Here is a 22,041-nt window from a genome sequence, read left to right as displayed (position 1 = left end):
TGTCTGGCAGGTGTAGCAGGACTCCTAGCAGAGGAAAGAGAGGAAGGAAGCTGGGGTCGGGCAGGGTTAAAGCTCGAGCCCGGAGTCTGTATGGATCGTCCATCCCCAAAGAGGCTGAATCCAGGGCAGAGTGGCTGCCACTCTCCTGGGATTGAGTAGGTCTCTGGGGCGTGGAGGTCCAAGGCAGGGAAGGGTCAGTGTAGCTTCTAGAAGATTCTGTGACTATGGTATGGGGGGAAGGCTGGAGCCCAGGTGGAAGTGGGGACCCCCTCAGTGAGTCGATGGTTAGGGGCAAGGACACATAGAGGCTCTCAGGGGACAGCAAGGCCCTGTTCCTAAGATGGTTGAGCTCTCCACAGCCTCTCACTCTGAAGAAGTGTGCCCACAATCTTCCATCAGCAGCCCCAAGAAACAGCACCACACTGAAGGGCTGAAATCAAGAGGAGGCAAGCTGGGGGAGGGGGAGGAATGTCTCCCACCCCACACCCACCTTCCAGAAACTCCCAGAATGCCAGGCAGAGGGAGGCACGTCGGGAGAAAGGGCCCATTACCTCTTTAGGAAACATGAGACCCGGTGATTCACCCCTGCAGGAGTGAGCCGGGAGACAGCTGAGCGGCAAACAGGGCCTCTCGTGCCAGAGCCCTGGGACTTCCAGACACTTCTGTGTTTAGGAATCGTCATTTGCGTTTGGGTTAGAGAATCGAGAGATAGGGGTGGGGTCTGTTTCTAACATTACGGAAATACAGAACTCGCTCCCTCAGGTCACTGACCTGCTCTCTGTCCTCAAATCTTCCAACCTTTGCCACCTCGGGTCCTTTGCACTAGCTCTTCCTTCTGGCTCTGTCCCTGCCCCTGAGAGCCAGCCAATCCAGACACACAGAGACATACCCGCCCCCCAGCCCCAGCCCCCATAGCCCCCTCCTCCACCCTACCCCCTCTTCCCATCCCCACCATGCAGAAGGAGTGAGTGAATCCAGGAGATTCTGGGGCTAGCCAGAGCTGTGCTCACTGGGGACAGCAGCCAGCCCCCACCAGCATCTTCCACACTCTAGGGAAGTGTGAGCAAGACAGACAGGTGGAGCAGGGAAGGACAAGGAACAGAGTGAGGAGACTCAAAGGAACTGAGGGGGTGGCTTACACCTTCAGCACTTGCGCTGCTGAGGCAGGAGGATTGCCACGAGCTCTCAAGGCCAGCCTAGGATACAGGATGAGACCCAGTCTCAGAATAACAACAGGGTTGGCAATGTGACTCATCGGGGAAAGACGTAGCTGTCAACACAGACCACCTGAGTCTGCTCTCTGAGACCCACTCGGTGGAAAGAGGGACCGGGCTCCTGCGAGCTGTCCTCTGTCCTCTGAAGCTACCTTCTGTCTCCCCACACGCTACCTAAGAAATAAATACAAGCTTGGTGCACACCCGTGACTCCAGTGCCTGGGGGAACCAGAGTGAGGGGTCAGAAGTTCAAGGCTATATGTGTGTTTGGCGACACAATGAGCTCAAGGACAGCACAAACTACTTAAAACCCCAGTCTCAACGAAAAACATAAACAAGAACATGCAATGTCCCTGGCTAGCTCCCCAGGGCCTACCTTGACTGTGTGCTGCCTGCCCCCGCCTCCCCCCTCTCCACCACACACTGTCCCCAGCAGTTCTCCAGCCACCATGTGTGTGTGTCCCCCAGCCGAACTCCACCCACCACCGTGTGTCCCTGAGACACACTCCAGCCCGCTGTGTGTCCCCCAGCAGCTCTCCAGCCCGCTGTGTGCTGCCCGCTCCCATCCCTCAGGCACCCTCCAGTTTCAAACCTTGCTACACTCTAAGTTCAGTCTGCAGACATGGACTTAGGCTGCTAGGCCCTCAAGCTTTGTGAGGAAAAGCAGGTGTCCATGTCTTTGCATGGAGCCTCTTGCTAGTCAGAGCTGGCAATTAGGCAGAAATTCCAGAAAACACTCCAGGCCAAAAGATAAAGCACCACACAGACATCTGGTTGGAGCTCCTCACAGCTTGGGCCTGGCACCTGGGAACAAGAGGCCAACCGTGGTGAGGCGGGAGGGAAGGCTTCTTAGAGGAGCAAGAGGCCAGGCCTGGTGAGTTTGGTGGCCCTCAAGCCATGCTGGGGGACACAGCAGGTCAGACCAGATTCTCCAAGAGCCCCTGGGAGTCAGACCACCCCAGCTGTTAACTGTCCCTCCACAAAGCATCTTCTCTCTCCTTATGCCCTTTGTCACTTATGGCGTTAGGGTAGCCCTCTAAGATCGATGTCCCTGCCAGGGTCCACCTGCCCGCTGCAGGAAGGAGCGGGCAGCCATATAGGGCCAGCCCACAACCCACAAGGCATATGGCTGACACTCCCTAGGCCACTGGCTGTTAGGACAACATGCCACAAGCAATGCAAGACTGGGAGTCAGAACCGAAGTGCTCTGGCCTCTAGAGATAATATGATGGTGGCCAACCAGCCCACTGCTAGAGACAGGGTGCATAACCAAGCATGTGCCATGGGGTGAGGGCACATGGTGATTCAGGACAGGGTCGAGTCCGTGTCACGGCCCACACCAGCCTCCAAGATGGGATTTCTGAGATGTTTGAATTCCCCGCACCTTCCTTTCTCTACCTATGAGATGGGCTGAAGAGACACCATGGGTAACTAGAAAGCAGGTGGTTTAAAGCAAGGAGAAGCAACGGAGTCATTAAAACAGCTGAATGATGACAAACGGACGGGTGCAGTGGCACGTGCCTATAGTCCCATCACTCTGGTGGGAAGGGGCAGCATTGAGGGTTCCAGGCTAGCCCACTACAGAGTGAAACCTTGTGTCAAATAAATAAGTACATTAGTCAGTTACTGAGCAATTGTGGTGGCATACACCTACAATCCTACCATTTGGGAGGTGGAGGGAGGAGGATCAGAGTTCAAGTCTAGCCTTGGCTACATAGGGAATTTAAAAGCATACTGGGCTACATGAGACCCTGACTCAAAAAAAAAAGTCAAAAGAAACCAAGTGTGGTGGCTTTAATCCCAAGACTCAGAAGGCAGAGGCAGGTGTATCTCTGTGAGTTGGAGGCAAGCTTGGTCTACAGCATGAGTTCTAGAACAACCAGGGCTACACAGAGAAACCCTGTCTCAAGAAACCAAACAACCAAAAGCCAAAAGGAAGGAAAGAAAGGCAGAAAGGAAGGAAGGAGGGAGGGAAGGGGGAACCATCTATGCTCCCATTGAGCCTGAGGGATCCTGGAGGCAGGGGTATCCAGCCGCTTGCCAGTGTGAGAATGGCCAACAGAAACATGGGCAGCGGACAGGTAAGCGACCACACCCACATCCCTCACTGTCCACTGAAAACACTCAAGGAAATCCCACAGTCAAGTAACCGTGTATGCACTGAGCCCTCGGCTGCTCCCCCAACTTTTGCTAAAAGGACCTAGGCTGGCAGCCTTGCTGGCTGGCCTTGGGGCTGCAAGAGCTGTTTCAGAACTCCAAGAAACTCAGAGCCCTAGAAAGGAAGAACAAGTTCATAGGGGGACACATTAACAGTGTCTGCTGAGAAGCCCAGAAGCCAGAGTCAGGCAGAGCTCACAAGGCCCTAAGAGAGAGTGGTATGAGTCACTGAGTCACTGAGTAACTCCAGTGGCTCTGGGCGGGGGCAGTAGGGGTCGAGGCCTCACACCAGCACCACAGGCTCCGTGCTTGGCACTACGAAGAGAGTGGAAAGGAGTGTTGGGTCATGACCAATAATTTCTGAGTCCACGTTAAAAATTAACATAAATAAGAGATTGGATGGGTGGATGGATGGATGGCTGAACAGGTAGACAGAAAGATAGACAGACAGATATAGATAAGCCCCTCAGGCAGAATTTCAAATAATTTACAGTTACAGCCGAGGCCCCGGGTCTATTCACGACTCCCTGAGACTATACTGACAATCTAGAGAACCAAAGACCGCACATCGAGGCCTCAGTGCGAAGTCGGTGTTGATGGCTGATGGCTGGTGGTTGACTGCCCCTACTGACTACCCTTGACACGTGGTCAAAATGCCCCATGCAACCACACACAAACTCCTGAGAGATCTCAAAGGCTCTATAAAAGGGCTGGCCAGACCCTCCAAACCATCAGGGTCAGGGCTGGAGAGCTGGCTCAGTGCTCTTCCAGAGACCCCAGGTTAGATTCCCAGCACCTATGTGGTGGTTCGTGATCATCTGCTTCAGTCCCAGGGAATCCAATACCCTCTTATGCCTCAGGCAACCAGGCACATACATGGTATATCTATATGCATAAAAAATTATATATATATGTATATATATATATATATATATATATATAATCAAGATATATCATCAAGATCATTGAAAACAAGTCAAATCTGAGAAACTGTTTTACACAAGGAGCCTGAAGGAACGAGGCTACTAAATGTAGGTAGGATTCTGGGCCAGGAAAGGGATCATTACTTACAAACTAGAGACATCTGAGCCAGCTGTGGACACTGGTTCATGTCACACACTAAGGTAAGAAGCCAACAGAGAGGGAGGCTCCGCCCAGAGGCAGTCACTAAGAGAAGGCTGGCGACGGGCAAGCGAGATGGGCAAGCAAGTGTAAGGAGTGAGGTTCTCTCTGTTCGGTTTCTCTGTTTCTGGTCCTACCCAGGTCTCCCCGGGCCAGCAATACTGTGAGCAGCAGACCTGAGGCCTGTCCCCACATGTTCCCCCACTGGCCATGAGGACAGCAGACACTGTGTGGGAGGAAGAAGCAAAGGGGAAGCACACGGTGAGATGCCCGATTCTCAGAAAGTCTGGGTCAAGAGTCAAAGGACTGGGGTTCAAGCCCCACTCTTCCTCTAGTCTAGTGATCACCTTTGGTGGCTCACTTCCCCTCCTCAAAGTCCTGGCTGAAACAGCCGATTAACAGTGGCAGCTAATGGTGGGCCCCTCCCCCAGCCGGCCCTGCTCCCCAGCAGCACCCCTGCCCCAGTTAAGCCTAACACTGTCACCTCCTACTCCCAGAGGACAGCTGAGTCTGCCAGGAGCAATTCCCTATCCAAGGGACACGTTGAGCACACTGTAGCCATCACCAGCTTTGGTCCTTGTGCCTGACAATGAATGACCCCTGAAGTGAGATTCTCAGAGGACTACAAAAGCCACCATCTCCCTCTAGCCCACTCCATTTGCTGTTCTGGCATGGCACCTATCCACTGCTCCTTGAACCTCCAGCTGTTTCCTGCCCCAGGACCTTTCTGTCTGCTTCTCCCTCCACCTCCCACAGTCTTCCATTGGGTCCTCATCCAACAGGCTGCCTAGCTTCCCCATGGAGAACATCATGACCCTGAACCCCTACTATGTCTCCCTGCAGCCTATGCAGAGTCAAACTGGGCCGCTTCCTCCTGTCCTGCATTCTCTCCCACGCTGCCAGGTGCATAGACGCAGGGGTCCCCTCTGTGTTTTCTGTGACGTAATCTCAGTCTGACCCATGGGCAGTCAGTGAAGGAGTCGATGTATGGCCTAGAGCCACAGCCTCTGCAGCAGACCTGGAGGACATGGGTGTGCTCTCTGTGCAGTCCCTGGCTATAGGTCCATCTCTCAATACTGGTCCATCCCTGCCTGACCTCTCCTCTCCTTTTTATATCAAAAACACCAAGGCTATCCTGAATATGCCCTAAATGCCCAGAGACTCTGGTTGGCTCCTTCTACCCAAGGGAAGATGTAAGTAGGAGCCAAGCCAAGCCCCCACTGTCCTGGTGCACATGGGCACTCCTGTCCCAGGCACATCCCTGCCATGACACCTGGAGGAGCCCTTGAGGCTGGCCTGGGAGCTGCCTCAGAGCAGCATGGCCTGGTGCCATGCTGGCACCAGTTAGGGCCAGAAGCCTGTGTCCAGACCAGAGTCAGACTGGTCCAGAGAGGGGTTCTTGTTCCATGTGAACACCAGGTACTCCAGCAGGCTGAACCCCCTCTTTAGTCCTCAGGGTGGCTTGGCAACCCACAGAAAAGCAGCCTTGGAGGCCACAATTGGTCTTACCCCACCACCACCCACCACTTCATCCCATTTCCCAGGTCCAAGCACTGAGATCCAGGCAGTGCAATATATATGTACACAAGACAGGTGGTGCAGGTGGATCTGATCTAAGAAGGCACACCGGTGGCACTCTCCAGGGTTTGTGAATGCTGGTGGCCTCTTGTGGGCATGATACCCCTGAAGCTGGCACAACCAGGCAATGCCCTCAAAGACTCACAGAGCCATGCATGGACCTGCTACCTGTAAGCTCGTTTCTGAGCATGTGGCGTTCCTGGGCCCAGTCCCCACACCTGCACATATCAGGCTGACTCAGCTCAGAGTCAGGTTTCCCATCTGCACAGTGGCCTAGGGGCCCAAGACCCAGGTGTCTGCTAAAGACAGGAGCCCTTACTCCTTCCCAGGATCCCAAGTAGCAAGCAGGACATCACCAACCTAGCCAGGGGCAATAATCAGGAGCAAGTGTGAGGTCCCCTTCAGGGGATAAGGCTAGTTTTGGAGGCTCTAGCCTTGCTCCTTGGCCCATTCCATACCTTTTCTAAGCCATCAGGGCCCCAGATCCACAGTCCCCGCCGATGTGGGCAGGGCAGCTAAACCAGTCAGTCCTGAGCAAGGTAGCTCACTACACACCAGCAGGCTGTGTGTCCCCAGGCAAGCCTCTCAACCTCTCTGGGCCTCCATCTCTCTCCAGGAGATAATTGTGCCTCCCACTCCAGGGACTGGTTGGTCAGAATACAGCCCAGCGCCTCATGCCTGGCAATGGCGCCAAGTCAAATGAATACTTTCCATACGAGAGGACGAGAGGTGTGCTCTGGGAGGCGAGAAGAAAGAGATGACGGAAGCAAGACGGTGTCCCAGAGAGCTAGGGAGACCCCAGTCCACCACCCACCTGTAGAGGAGAACTTGCCCAGCCAGGCCCTGACCATGAGTGGGAATCTGGCATCGAGACACAGGAGGAGTCACATGGGCAAAGGACATAGCCCAGGCGTGTGACAGGCAGGTCTAGTCTTCGTGAGTTCGCCCTGAGCGAGACCCCCTCCTCACTCACCTCAGAGCTCCTCCGTCTGCCTCTCACCCAGAGACTACCTTCTGCCACCCTCTACCCTGTGACAAGCCTTCCTAGTTATTTGTCTCGCTGCCAAGGCCTCGGGCAACCAGGACAATGTCTGTCCTGTTTCCTCCTGCATCTCCAGAACCCAGCTCGGCACCTGGCACCCTACAGAGGCTCTGGCTCCCAGTGCCTCAGTTTCCTTATTGTGAAAGGCACAACATAACAGCACCCACCCCCTAGGATTGCTTCAAGGAGCAGGCAGGGTGCTCTCCAGAAGGCGTGAAGAATGGCCTGAGAGCGCCACTCACAATGGCCTGTGAATGAAAAACAACAAGCAAATGTGATGTAGGTCGTGGAGACTCTACGGAGGCACAGGGGGCCCAGTGAGGTGGAGGAGGGCTTGCACAAGATGCCCACACCACAGGGATGTCCTCACTGGGTTTTGGGGTTTGCCTGTCCCCAACAGCAGACCCCGATAAATTTTCCACCCACAGACAGTCAACAGAAAACACATCTCACCCCTCCGTCCCAGCGACAGCAGGCAGCCTGCCTGTCTCTCTCCTGAGGAGTTGGAGGTGGTCATGAGACTTTAAGTTTCCTGTCTTTTATTTCCTCATCCACCTGGGAGCAGCGCTAGATGTCGTGACATTTTTAAACTTGACTCAGTGGAGGTAGAATTCTAACGGAGTGTGTGTATGCATACCTGTGTGTGTGTGTACGTGTGTAAGTGTGTGTGTGTGTGTGTGCCTGTGTGTGTATGTGTGTGTGTATGTATATGCATGAATACGTGTCTCTGTGTATGTGTGTGTCTATGTGTACATTATGTGTGTATGTCTGTGTTCATGTATGTTCACATGTGTATGTATATGTGTATGTATATATATGTATGTGTATGTGTGTATGTGTGCCTGTGTGTGTATAAGTGTGTGTATGTGTGTGCGTGAATATGTGTATGTATGTGTCTATGTGTGCATGTATGTGTGTATGTCTGTGTTCATCTGTGTCCACATGTGTATGTATATGTGTTTGTGTGTGCATGTATGTGTATGTAAGTATGTGTGCGCATGCCTGTGTGCATGCATGCATGCATGCCTGTGAACAACCTCAGTATAGGTCCTTTCTTCCACCTTGTTATTACCAGCTGCTTACCCAAGGCTAGCTTCCACCAGCTTCCAGGAGCTGTAGGCATTCTTGACACACATGGCTTTGACATGGGTTCTGGGGATTCAAATTCAAGTCCTCAGGCCTGCGTGGCAAGCATTTTACCCACTGGGCCATCTCCCTGGAACAGTACCCAGAGACTCCATGAGACTGGATGTATATATAGCCCTACAGACCTGTGCACCCTAGAACCCCTGAGCTAGGATCTGGAAACACCTGCATGTTTGGTTCGGAATGTCCTGCCTTTTGGGTTGTAGGTCTCCTAATCTGGGGTTCCTGGCAGTAGGCCCCTGGCTCAGCAAATCTTCAAGGCCTAGATCTGTGGCTCTGCAGGTCCAGACATTGCCATCTACCGACCCAGACCTCAGAGCTCTTCTTCCCAGAAGCTGACGCTGGGACTGAGAAAGGGGAAAACCCAGCCGGTCCCACATTCCCATCAACGCCAAGCAGGGCAGGTGTCAAACAGCGCAGGCCTGGCACACACTCCAGAGGAACACCAAAGCTGGCCGTTGCTGGGGTGCCCAGGCCCATCTCTGGCCAGAGGGTGAGGGGAGGACCTGCTGCCCCCGCCCCCCCCCCCGCCCTGCCCATAGAGTAATCTCATGAGTCACTCCCACCTCATGACCCGCCTGCCTGAGCCGCATAGAGGCCTGTAATTACAGCCACCGCCTCCTCCCAGGTGGGGTCTTATCAGCCCATCACCAGGACAGGTAGGGAGGAGGGTGCCCTGAGGGGCCTGGCCTCACTATCATGGGATGGGGGCAGCCAGCTCCAGGTGGGCTCTTGGCCCCTCAGATCTCCACTTTCCCATCCAAAGGCCCACTTTGGTCTCTCCTAAGCTGCTTTTCCATAAAGGCCCCGGGGTCCAGCCAGGGTACCACAGGGGTCCTCGGGCTTAGTACAGCAATGCCTCGCTGGAGCTGTCAATCAAACCTAGCAACAGAAGCAATGAAGAGATGCTGGAGAGAAACTAGGCACAGAAAGTTCTAGGACGGAGGTGGAGCAGCCAAGGCAAGGTCTCCTTACTACCTCGGGCTCTCATTCCACAGATGAAGGTGGCAGATTGGAGGCCCCTGAGCAGCTGAGGGCCTGGGCAGGGTAGGAGGGATGCAGATGCAGCTGACTTGGAAGAAGCAGAAGAAGCGGGCTTTCCCAGCTGGAGGCCTCAGGAGCCACTCGAAATGAAAACATCAGGGTAGGAGGCCAGGGCAAAGCCCAGGAGGAGTGTCCAGTTACCTTCAGACCTGTGGGTTCAAACCTCAGCCTGACCCTCTGTGCCTCAATTTCCCCAACTGCAGACAGCAGTGGCAGACTTTTCTGGGTCCTGTGTGGGTGTGACCGAGGAGCGTGAGGATAGAGACTCTTTGGCCTCTTCCTGGCGTTGGCGGGTCCCTCTTTCCAGGGAGCAGGGCAGGTGGGAGGCTGGGTGTGTCTCAGCTCAGCTAGGGAAGGCTTGTACCCTATCAGCCCCCCACCCTGCCCACACAGGCCTTGGGGAGACTGCAGCTAGTCCCCAGGCTTATCTGCCTTGAGCCAGGTCCTTAGGATGAGCACCCCCAGCCCCATGATGCCAGAGCCAGCTCAAGGTCTGAGTGCAGAGTTGATTGATAATAATGCCCTCTCTCAGAGCCTTCCCTCCCCCAGACCTGCTCACCCAGTCTCCCTAAGGTGCTGGGAAGCCTCTGTAATCCTCTCCCTTGAGAGGCGAGGAGGGAGCCTGGCTGCGTCTGAGGCGGTGGGGAGAACCGTAATGGCCCATCGGGTCTTTTCATTCCCCGGCTCCTGAGCCGGGAGTCCAAGTTCCTGACTCTCTGTCCCTTTCCTGATAGGAGAGAGAAGGAGAGAGAGAGAAAGAGAGAGGGGGAGAGGGAGAGAGAGAGGGAGGGAGGGAGGGAGAGGAAGGATAGGAGTGTAGAGTGGGTCTGAGTCTAACTCGAGGTCTGTTTTTGCATCCTGCCTCTGTCCCTCATTTGCTGTGTGACCATGGACAAGACACTCCACCTCTCTGAACTCCTTTCCCGTATGCCAGTAGACTATGGAATCGCAGTGTATAGAATTTGGAAGTCCCAGTCAGGGCTCCACAGGGACACACCCGGATCCTTTTCTCCAGGTCCAGGGCTGCTCATGCCCATTCCTTCCAGGATCCCCATGAACTGGGCCTGAGTGCCAGCCAGAGAGCTGTACCACAGACCCCGCTTCTAGGCCTGGGGACAACTCCCAACTGTGACCAGACCCAAAACCCAGCAGCAGGCAAGGCCAGGGTCCTGCCCCCAGGCTGAGAAGCCATCCTGAGCCACACCTCCTACTAGCAAGCCCTCCCTCCTGTTCTCCCTGGCACCACAGGCCGCTCCCCTCTCTGTAGCCTCTCTCTATCTCACGTTTTTATTTGCCCAGCAGACAGGACAAATACTGAGGATGTTCTCAGGTCTCCTATGGATGAAAAGACGGCGGATCCCAAAGTGCTGGTTCAGGATGGCCCATCCCTCTGCTAAAGAGAGTGGCTGGCTGTTTGAAGCAGGATGGATGGTAGCCAGGGCAGAGTGGGGCGGGTAGCCCTGTGGGGGTGCTTGTTGTCAAGGAGGGAGGCAATCAGACAAGGAGGAAGTCCTGGGTGCTAGTGTGGGCATACAGGGGCTCTGGGCTTCCCAGCCACTGGGGTCTAGGAATTTGTATTTGTGAATATGTAACTCTGCCTCACAGGAACTCTAAAATAGACGGCGAGACCAGGCGTGGTCATAATCTCTGGGCTCTCTCTTGAGGTAGAGGCAGAAAACTCAAGTCTTCAAAGACAGCCTGCTATATAGAGTTCTAGGCTAGCCTGGGCTACATGAGACCATTTCAAAATAAATAAGAAGTCGACAGCCTAGGTTTGGGATGCCAGACATTCCACACTCCAGACTTCAGGTCCCGCTGGATGCGTGAGACACGCCTCCCTAGTAATGGGGCTCTCCCAACTTTACCCAACGACTGCTAATCTCTGCTGGATTATCTCAGAAGGATGGGTTTAGTCCAAGTGAGACAACACAGAGAGATGTGTCTAAGGGCCTCAAGAGTAGAAAGATGCGGGGTCCTGTCTACAAGCCCACTTGGGGTTCTGTGTGACCCTGAAGTGTAGAGGAGGTGGACCTAGTGACAGGAAGTGTCCCTGTCACACAAGTCCCATGGGTGATGAGGGCAGAGCCAGCTTCCCAGGACACAGAGCTGTGACTCAGGGCCATGGGGAGGACCAAGCCCAGGTGGCAGCTGGCAGGCCACCAGCACACCCACACCCTCCCCAGACTTGAACCCCAGCAGAGCCCTGGCATAAGGCTGTGGCTGTTGTCACACAGGGGAGGCTTGGGCTCTGGTGGGAGTTGACCTGAGTTTGAATCCTGACGCTGCCACTCAGCTGCTGTTGCTCCAGAGGACTGGAGCCTCAGTTTCCCTCTCAGTACCAACACACAGCCAGCCTCTGCATCCCCTCACAGGATGGGTACAAAGATGCATGGTGTTCACCTGAGTGAGGCCACCCTTGGAACAGAGGTACCAGACAGTTGGGGGTCACAAGGGACAGCTCAGAGGCCCCAGTTTCTGCCACTAAGAGATCAGCACCCTTGCAGGGACTTTGTTCATTAGTGTATCTCTGTGTCTGGTCCCTGAGCTAGCCTCAGGACAGCAAGGTCAGGGGCCCATGGCACAGAGCCTCTCAGAAGGCCGGATCTGAACTAGGTTTCATGCAGATGCCATCTTGCAACCCCTGATTCACTTTACATATGGTCTTGGAAGTTCTGCAGTTGTCCTGGCAGAGTCCATGCTTGACATGTGACAGAGGATGGATGGATGAATGGATGGACAGGAGGATGGATGGATGGACGGATGGATGGATGGATGGATGGATGGATGGATGGACAGGAGGATGGATGGGTGGATGGATGGATGGATGGATAGATGGACCCGAGAATGAGTAGATGGGAAGGCGGATGGCGGGTGGGTAGATCAATAAATGGATAGCTACCACCCTGTGGTCCCATGTAAATTCCTTTTACAGTTGGAGAAACTAAGGCTTATGGGTAAACAGACTCTCTCAAACTATTCAAGCAGGGCCTCATATTAGGTTTGCTGGGCCCCAAGCCCCTGTCCTCATGCCTCCTCCTGAACCAAGTGGGTGACTTGTCTGTGCTGAGACTCCAGCACCCAGGTCAACAGCAAGTCCCACCCTCCTACCTTGATGCTCTCCTGGCTTGTTCCCTACGGGGGGAAACTGAGGCCAGGAGCAGGGTAGAGGCTGGCTCAGCTTGGCAAAGGTGCCTGCCCAGAAGGCGCCCTGGCAAGGTGCCCAGGCAGGGGTGGGGTTTTGTGAATTGCTCCTCAGTCCTCCGACCACAAGCGGGTTGGGTGAAAGGCGGCTGGCTGCTTCCCACCCGCTTCCCCGCCAACGTGGGCTCAAACAATGGGCCTTTGTGCCCTGCGTGGGTGTGTTGTCAAGGTGCAAGCCCTGGCCCTGTGCCCCAGCCCCGGCTTCCTCGAGGGTATGGAGGGGGTGGCCAAGGAGGCCTAAGGGGCCAGGACAGCCAGGCAGACAGAGAGCCAGCCTCCTTGAGCCTCCCACACGGAGGAAGCCCAAGCCCAGAGAGGGCGCTATGAGCATCCAAGCCACACAGCACAGGAATTCTGGGGCAAGTCGGTAACCTGGGATACGAGGCTCCCTCGACACTATAGCTGAATGTCCCCAGCTCCCCCACAGCCGATGGCTGCCAAAAGTTCAGCCTGTAACCCCCTTTGGGGAGTTCAGTCCAAAGCCCACATCCCTGGGGGCTCCCCACCAGACCACATCTCCTTGCTGGATGTTTCCTCTTGTAGGACCTATCTCACCAGATCTAAGCACCAAGCCCAAGCATCCTGGGCCCTGCAGGAGGCTCCCTGGGTGGGAAGCCCAGCTACTAGCCGGCCTTCCTGAAGGAAGTCGAGGATTCTAGGGGTAGGAGAAGAACCCGGGGGCCTCCCAATGGCTACAGTAGAGACTTCAAAGGCGTGCCATGACCCAAACTCTGACCTGTGTGGATGCTGCAAAAGGAGCCTCAGGGTGAGCTGTGTCTAAAAGAATATAGATGGGGTCCCGCCACCTTGGAAATGTGGACGAACTACAGGAACAAAACATGCATCTTCCCTTCCATTGAACACTGTCTGCCTTGGACTAGCCTAAGAGAAAAGCCTTCTGGAGATTACCAAGAGAAGTGTGCTAGAATATTCTAGCAGTGCCAGTCAGAAGAATCAAAACCAGAGATAATATCCACACAGAGAAGGGCAAGTCACTACACTACGGTCTATTTGATCAGTGGAATACTATACAGCAGAGAAAAGAGACAGGACCGGTGAGTGGACCTCACAGGAAAATGTGAGGCAGGCACACCAGGTACGAAGGAACCCATCTTGAGTGTCACTTTGAGGGCCACCTCTGGGGGGTGGGGGTTAGTAGCCTTCAAACTGTGGAGATTCTTGCACATTTTATGAAAAATCAAACCAAAACCAAGAACCATTTCCAGGGCTCCAGAGCACACAATGGCTACTTAGAGCTTCCCTACTAAGGCCCGCCCTCCTCTGGCCCTGTCACAGGGCCTCCTGGCCTCAACCTGTCTTTCCAGCCTCCCCACCAGCCGGGCTGGTCTCCTCACTCTTCCCAAACACGCCTCGAACATTCCCGTGTCCACACCTTCCCTCCCACCTGGATGTTCTTCCTCCGTTCCTGTCCTCCTCCGTGCCAGGCACCGTGCCCAGCGCTGCAGGCGGTTAACTCCTGAGACCAGGGGCTCACCACAGAAAAACCAGGGCATTACTCATAGCCTCAAAGCTACCCAAAGACCCCGAGTATCCGGAATGTCACTGCTGGGCACAGGCCCCCAGCCCCTCCCCTTGACATTCCAGTCTACCCCTGGACTTAATTCCCAGTATCTCTCAGGATAGTTCTGTGTCTTTCCCACTTGACATGGGGGAGAGTTGTGGCTCAGGGAAAGCTAGTCATTTACTGGAAGGACCCAGTTAAGACTGCCTTATTCCAAAGTCTTTCTCTCTGGCAGCTTCCAGTGGGAGCTGCCCCCACCCCCACCCCGCTCCTTCCTGCCCCAGGGCCTTTGCACATGCTGTTCCCTCTGCCTGATATATTCTTGATACCAACAAGGCCCCGCTTTTCCCTATCATTTCAGTTTCTGAGTTCAGGCCAAAGTCCCTGCTCCCACCCACCCCTAGGGTAGAGGAGACTCCATCCCTCTCTATCACAGAACCGGATCTTACTGTAGTGACGAAACCACAGGGCTTCATCGTCCGGCACAGTTCCTGGCCCACTTCTGTTATGCACACCCCACGGGTGGGTATTTGCCTCTTCAACTGCTGTGACCCTGGGCTGGCATGACTACAAATGCTGGGCAGAGGAGTACAGGGTGGCCCCCTGACCTGGGGGTGGCAGTGGGGACAGAGTTAAAAAGGAGCCTGTGATGTGGAGATTTCACCGAGTCATCCTGTCTTGTCCAGGTCGTAGGCCACCCTAGGTTTAAAGATACAGGAAAGGGGGATGACAGGGACCATCTCCCATCCGCCGGGTGGAGTTGCACCCCGCCCCCTGAAACACCAGTAGAATCGGCGGTGTGGCTGGCCAGCCTCCGCCGATCAATCTATATACTTAGGGCCATGTTCCCGGGCTCAGCGACTCCCAGGTCAGAAAGCGCCTATAGGTCCACAGTACTGAGATAACCCTGGGCTAAGGGGAAAGGCCAACACAGGGGTGTCAGGGACAGAGCAGAGGGAAACACAGAGGGACATGTGTAGTCAGGGGGGACCAGAAGGAAGACAGCTACAGACATCCAGAAGGATCAGAAACAGAGGTCCTAACCCAGCGTGGGCCTTGGTGATCATGAGGCGGTCACTGAGTGAGTTCTACGCCACACTGAGCGAAGCTCTAAACCCTGAGACTCGTTGGGAGCACGGGGCATCCGTCCCTAGCCCAGAAAGGTCGCACGGCTAAGCCTGACACACAGCGAGCTGCTGACAACACCACTTCATACTCAGGGCAGAACTTACTCCAGCCAGCACCACTCAGTTTCTGAAGACCTATATAAAAGGCAGGCCCTGGATGGGCCAGATGGTTCGCCGGGTAAAGGTACTTGCTACCAAGCCTAACGACCTGAGTTCGATCCCCAGAACCCACATGGTGGAAAGAGAACATATCCTTTGACCTCCACACACGCACGCTTGCACGCGCACACGCAAATTAAATAAAATGTAATTTTATAAGTAAAATAAACTAGAAAGTCTGTCCTGAATCCATGAATCCCAAGCAGGGAACAACAGAAGCCAGCAGGGACTGACTGAGAGCTCACAGCCGCCTCCAACCCCACAGCCTTACAGCTCCGGCAGCCCCTCAAGTTCAGCCTTCTCTCCTTGCCACTTCACAGGGACGTTGGGAATCCCTGTCCTGTACACAGAGATGTCTGTACAGTATTAATTGTGGGAAAGATGAACATGTCCGCCGAAGCGCGAACCAAAGTGATTGGCGCATGCGCAGGGCCCACGCCACAGCTCCCCATGGCTGAGCAGAGCCCAAGCTGCTTTTGACTTCTGACCCAGCCAGGCGGCTTCTAGGAACTCAGTGGGAAGCCACGCAGGCCACAGGGCACAGGGCACATGGCTGTGGTGTAATATGCATGGTAACAACCCACCGGCCTGGGTCCCCACGTACAGGGAACTAGAGAGCTGAATCACTGTCTCCACCATCGGACCCATGCCACCTCAGAGAGGAGGAGCTGCAGAGAGCACCCCAGGTCTGCGGCGGAATGCAAACCACGTGCAGGCTTTAGATAGCATCAGAAACCCCAAAGCAGGAAGATGTGTGAAGCCAGAGCCCTTCTAGAAAGCACCGCAGGAAAGGGTTCCAGGGAGACATTGGGGCAGGGACACAAAGAGACTGACACAGACAAGGACCAGCGAGATTAGAACTTTTCCTTGGTGGACAATTGGGCCAGGAGAGTATGGGGAAGAAGAGTCTCTATAAGCATGCCCACCTACACGGGCAAAGGCAGAAATTGTCTGCGGTGGCTGTCACCAAACTCTGAGAGACAGTGACCACCACTGGCCACTCCGTCATAGCTTATTCAGTGTTCACAGTACTGGGCAGGATACATTTCTCTCTTTTCACAGAAGGAAAATTGGGCCACTATAGTGAGCCCCAGAGCTCACAGCCAGGGATTGAAAGCCAGGATTCGAACTCATTCTTGCACCTGGTTGGGTGGCTTCTACTTCGAGTTGTCAGGTTCTCTGCATGACAGCCACATCTCCCACTCTTTGTCCCTGTGTCGGCTGTCTCCTCCCTCTGCTCCTATCCCCACCCACTTCCTTCTCTTTAATCAACACTTTCAGAACAAACAGCCCCTCAGGACACCCCGTGCCCTAGATCTGAGCCCTGGGCGCTTCCTTAACATTCCTGTCCCCCGGTAGTCCCCTTTGTGGCTCCTGGGTTAGGGAAATTCAAGGGTGCTTTTAAAACAGTGTGTCTTTAGTCCAGCAAGTGTTCCAAAACAAAGAAGAAAAAGGAACTTTTTGCCATCCAGTGCCAGAGATGACCCAGATTGGACTCTGGACCCAGAAAAATAAAACAACAACAATAAAGATGGGTTGTAAGGGACATTTGATAATCCCAGGTATTTGAGCGAGGGCTGATCCTCAGCAAATGCAACAATGTTGCGATTCTTAGGCCACAGCCAGGCTTTGTGGCATTTGGAATACCTGGGTCCTTCAGAGATGGACATGGAGGGCTCAAGAGGGAAAGCAAGGCTGCCTACAGCTGAGCCTGCTGGAGGCTGGCTGAAGACGGGCAGGTATGACCTCCAGGCACTGCGGTAAAGGGAGCTGCTGATCTACGGTAGGTTTCTTACTTCTCCGTGAGCTCTCCTGGAATGGAAGGCTGGGGGGCTGGCAGAGAGATGTGGGGTCAAGGGCACTGGGGAAGTTTGGAATGACGGAAAGATTCTAGTTCTTGGCTCTGGTGGCGGTTACACAACTGTTAAATGTGTCAAGTGTCATACTGTCCACCAAATGCAGGTACGTCAGCTGCAAACCCATTCGAACCAGATCGGGAGCAAAGGCTGGGATAACAAAACCCAGGCGCCGCAGGTGCGCTGGAGCCCGCTCCGCCCCTGCCTATCTATGGAAGACCCCAGGTTCCCGCACCCCTGTCCTCCGGGCACCAAGATGCACAGCTGGCTCTGGAAATATCTTCTACAGCCTCCCAGGCTTCAGAGTTTCCCTAAGGGCCTGAATGGCTTCTTTGATGGGCCTAGGGGAGCAGGTGTGAGCCTTCAGGAGGCAGCCGCAGCCTCCGCAGGTTCACAGATCCAAAGGAAGCAAGCATCCAAGATCCCTCCGTGCTCATCACTGCCACATTCCAGTCTGAGCCACACGAACCAGTCGCGGTCACACGCTCAAGGCAAGTGGACCGGGTCACTCTGAGATTTAAGCTGCAAAGTCAAGATCAGCCCAGGAAGCCGTCGCCATTCCTTGGGTGCAAACGAGTGTGCGTTCAGACACAGGCTGCAAGTCACCAGAACCCAGACCCAGTGCTGTAGTCAGGGGTGTGGCTTCCCACAGCCGGTGGACCCCTCCTCTCCTCGCCATGTCCCTTATCGTCCCCTCTCCCTCCCGAATCCTTTCCTTAGGTCTATCAGTAGGGCAGGGAGCAGGGCTCAGGGTGGGCTGGGGTCTTGGCAGCCCCCCACAGCCTAGGAGAATGGCACAGGGCCATGACTCTGCCCGGCCCACGAAACTCACCTCACCCAGAACCTGTCTCAACTCCTCTACTCCTCCTTGGCAGTGTGGAGCCTCATTAGCCCAGCCACAGCCGCCCACGCTGTGCCTGACTCCGGGAGTACCCATAATGGTGGCAACCCTGCCTCCCACCACAGCTCCTCACCCACCAAGGACCCCAGACCCCTCTCGTGGGCACCCAGAGACCCATGCAGGTGGGGCTCAGCTAAGGAACAGGGGCCCACAGTGGAGTGCAGCCAGGTTACAGTTCCTTCCCAGACAGGCCCACAAGGGCCAGGTGGAGTTGTCCAACCTCCTTAATTAACCAGCCGTGATTAAGAGGCCACCTTGGAAGGCCCCTGGGGCTCCAGGGAGGGCTGGGGGCCCAAAACTGGGGGGGCAGGGCCCCTTGGTCATGCAGAAGATCCTGCCTCTCCTCCAGCTCGCATCAGAAGGCTCAGGGCCAAACAGCCCATGCTCCTGCCTCAGCAGGCCTCATCTCTCTGGGCCTCAGTTTCCACGGGAGGCACCAGGAGGAAGGAGGGCAGGGTGGTAGAGCGGTGTGATTAATGGCTGTTTGTGAGCAGGCCTAGAGATGCTACTGATAACACGCCCGCCCGGCTGTTACACTGTATCGGGAGTGTCTGAGCTGGTTTGTAGGGGATAAAAACACTGGAAGGATTTTCCGCCCAACCCTGCCCAATGCCCTCCTGCCCCACAGAGGCTCCTCCTCTGGCAAAGTAACCAGGGAAAGAGGGTTGGGACACCCCTGAGCTGCTTTTCCTTCTGTTCCCTCATTTTTTTCCCCTTTTCTTTTTCTTTTAATGGATCATAGGAAATGCTCAAACACAGGTTCAGATGAGACCTTTGGGTATGGTCCCTGAGCTGAAACCATCTTTTTGTTGTTTTTGTTTTTCAAGACAGGGTTTCTCAGTGTAGCCCTGGCTGTCCTAGGACTCACTCTGTAGACCAGGCTGGCCTTGAACTCACAGAGATCTGCCTGCCTCTGCCTCCTAAGTGCTGGGATTAAAGATGTGCATCACACCGGGCAATGGTGGCACTCAAGAGGCAGAGACAGGAGGATTTTGGAATTCCAGGACAGCCAAGGCTATACAAAGAAACCCTGTCTCGAAAAAACCAAAAATAAATAAATAAATAAATAAATAAATAAATAAATAAATAAAGGTGTGCACCACTTCTCCTGGCTCTGTCACCTAAATTCTTAATTCATTCCCTCAATTCATTCCTCCTCTTACCAATTTATTCATTCCACCAGCTTATATTAAATGCCTACTGTATGCCTGATGGTGGGTGGGGTGGAGCAGGGTCTAAGACAGACAAGGGCCCTGCCTGCAGGAGCTCAACCCCCTGGGGGACACCCAGCAGGTATCCAGAATGTCATAAAGCAAAAGCAGGTCATGTGACCTGAAAGAGTAAGGGGGTGGCATGTTAGCTCAGATGCTCAGAAGGGCCACCTGAAGAGGTGGCAGGGATAGCAGACATAGAAACTAGAGAATTAGGGGCAACTGCTGTGGAGAAAGCATTCCAGGCAAGGGGCCTAGGTGGGAAACTGGGGAGCTAGAGGAGGCTGTGGAGGGCGAACAGGAAGCAGGGTATGGGAGGGGGGCAGCTCAGACCAAAATCTCTGGGTGGCTACAAGAAGTTGAACTGCTTGCTCTTTTGGGACCAAGGACAGCCTTGGAGAACCCTGTGCAAGGGGTCGGGGCTGAGGAAAGATGGTGACCCACTCCCAGTACTTTGTGCACTTGTTTAGTTCTAATGTCTGTGGCTGGACCTGGCACAGCTTCCTCAAACACCTGCCTAGCATGGGCCAGGCCTTAGGTTCCAGCCCCAGGCCAATCAATCAGTCAATCAATCAGTCACTCAAAAGGAGTGTGGCCTTAGCTGAAGAGACTAAAAACAACCACCGAGCTGCCTGCGAGGCCCTTCCCCTGCGGCCTGGGGTCTTGGATTCCTGTGGAAAGCCAGTGGGGAGACGGTCTGCAGTGGGGAGACGGTCTGCCGCCAAAAGGAATCAGGCACGAACTCAGGGGTGTGGATGACTCTTACTGTATCGGAGATGGGCTCCACCAGGGGTGCCTGCCAGGGGACTTCAAGGGCATCCAATGCCTCCAAGGCTTCCAGTGCGTCTGTGCCTGAATTCAGATTCTAGCTTTGTTCCTTGGGAGCTGTGCACCTCAGACACCTTAGCCTCTCTGGGCTTCGGGTATCTATCTTCATCTCTTCATCTACAAAGCAGGGTCCGCAATGATCCTTCTTCCTGAGGTCACTGTGAAGGTTAAATTAGTCACTCTGTGTTAGGGCCAGTAAACAAGACCTGGTCCACACATCTGCCCAGCCCTGGTCATTTTCAAGGCTGGCTTTCCAAGCCCATCTCCTGTCTGTCCCCAATGCTCTATGAACAAACTGAGCTTCATGGAACCCAGTGACCTGTCTAGTCCTGTATCCCTCCCCGCAGCCAGAGGAATGTTTTCCCAATTTCTCCCCATTGCATAGTGACTCCCTGACATCCCCAGACCACCAACCTCACGAGGGTCCGAGTAGGTCCTCCAGCCACCACCCTGGTGCCCCACTTCCCCACCAGTCATTTCTGCGCTGCAGCCTGAGGTTCACCCTGGTCCGAGGCTCCTGATCTCTGTCCTCTGCCTCGGGTCCCTTTGCGCCTGCTGTTCCTTCAGCAGGGAACACCTTCCGTCCTACATCCTGCCTACTTGGCTCTTCTTTCTGTAAGGGACCATTCAGCGTCCCCAGGGACGTTGACCTCTGCTCACCCCAACCCTGACGTTCCTATATCCCAGTCACACAGGAACCCCAGGACCCGGTTGGAAGCACCTATCTTTCTCAATTATTTATTTAGTGTGTGTGTGTGTGTGTGTGTGTGTGTTAGTGTGTGTGTACGCAAGTGTGTGAAAAGAGAAGCACTTGTGTAGAAATCAGAGGACAACTTGCAGTTGTTGGTTCTCTCCACTGTGTGGGTCCCTGCGATGAAGCTCAGATTGCCTAGCTTGCTAGCAAGTACCTACTGAGCCATCTTTTCCCAGAAGCCCCTCTTTCCTGCAAGGCCTGGGGTGTGTCTGGGGAGGCAGGCAGCAGGCAGCAGCGGGTACCACCTGCTGGATGAGGTAGGTGAGCAGGGCTGTGAGTACAGCTGGGCTAGGCCGATGGGTGGAGCCATGCTAGGCCAAGTTGACAGGGTGGACCCAGTGAATGGAGCCAGCAAACTAACTCAAGGTGAGCTGAGGTAAGCAGTGGGCCTGAGCCAGGGTGAGCTAGGGTGAGGTCAGGAACTGAGCTGGGAGAGTCCAGGACACCACCCGGCTAGGAGTGCACAGTTAGGGGGCTACCCATGAGGGGGCTAGGTCATGCTGCACCGAAAGAGTGTGTAAGAGAGTGGATCTGGCCAGTGAGAGCTCAGCTCAGCAGATGAATGGTGTGCAGTTGAGTCACCTTGAGTCAAATCGTGTGGAAGCAAGGTTTTGGTTTGGGGCCCCGATGATTGGTTGGTTGGCTGTTTCAGTTTTTGGTTGTGTGTTTGATTGGTTGGTTGGTTAGTTGGTTTTTCTTTTTTATTTGTTTGTTTGTTTCTGTTTTTGTTGGCTGATTGGTGGGTGTTTTGGGGGTTTTGTTTTGTTTTTTTGGTTTTGGTTTTGTTTGTTTTTGGTTGGTTGGTTGATTTTTGTTTGTCTGGGGGTTTTTTTGGTTTCGTTTGTTAAGTTGATTGGTTGGTTGGTTGGTTGGCTGATTGGTTTTGTTTTGGTTTGGTTTTTGTTTGTTTGGTTGGTTTTTGGTTAGTTAGTTGGTTGGTTGATTGGTTGACTGACTGACTGGTTGGTTGGTTGGTTAGTTGGTTGGCTGGTTAACTAGGTTTTTGGTTGGTTAGTTGGGGTTTTGGTTGGGTTTTGGTTGGTTGATTGGTTGACTGGTTGATTGGTTGGGTTTTTTTGCTTGGATTGTTGGGTTTTGATTGGTTGATTGGTTGGTTGGTTGGTTGGTTGACTGACTGGTTGGTTGGTTGATTGGCTAGTTTGTTGGGTTTTGATTGGT

The 22,041-nt window shown here is 54.2% G+C and overlaps 1 long non-coding RNA gene across 3 annotated transcripts in view; it reads right to left on the bottom strand.

Moving 5' to 3' along the window:
* The window catches only part of LOC116092542, a 31,183-nt gene that overhangs the window by 1,136 nt on the left and 8,006 nt on the right, over positions 1-22,041 (bottom strand). For 2 of the 3 annotated variants that reach the window (XR_004119307.1, XR_004119305.1), the window contains exon 5: positions 20,024-20,266. This is a non-coding gene — a long non-coding RNA (uncharacterized LOC116092542). Of the gene's footprint in view, positions 1-20,023; positions 20,267-22,041 lie in introns of those variants that run through there. The other variant, XR_004119306.1, reaches the window with a different exon arrangement.

The sequence above is a fragment of the Mastomys coucha genome, unplaced genomic scaffold, assembly GCF_008632895.1.
Source record: "Mastomys coucha isolate ucsf_1 unplaced genomic scaffold, UCSF_Mcou_1 pScaffold15, whole genome shotgun sequence".
In the NCBI taxonomy this organism is placed as follows: Eukaryota; Metazoa; Chordata; class Mammalia; order Rodentia; family Muridae; genus Mastomys; species Mastomys coucha.
Note: the sequence above shows the minus strand (reverse complement) of the source record. Positions and strands in the feature narration are given on the sequence as shown.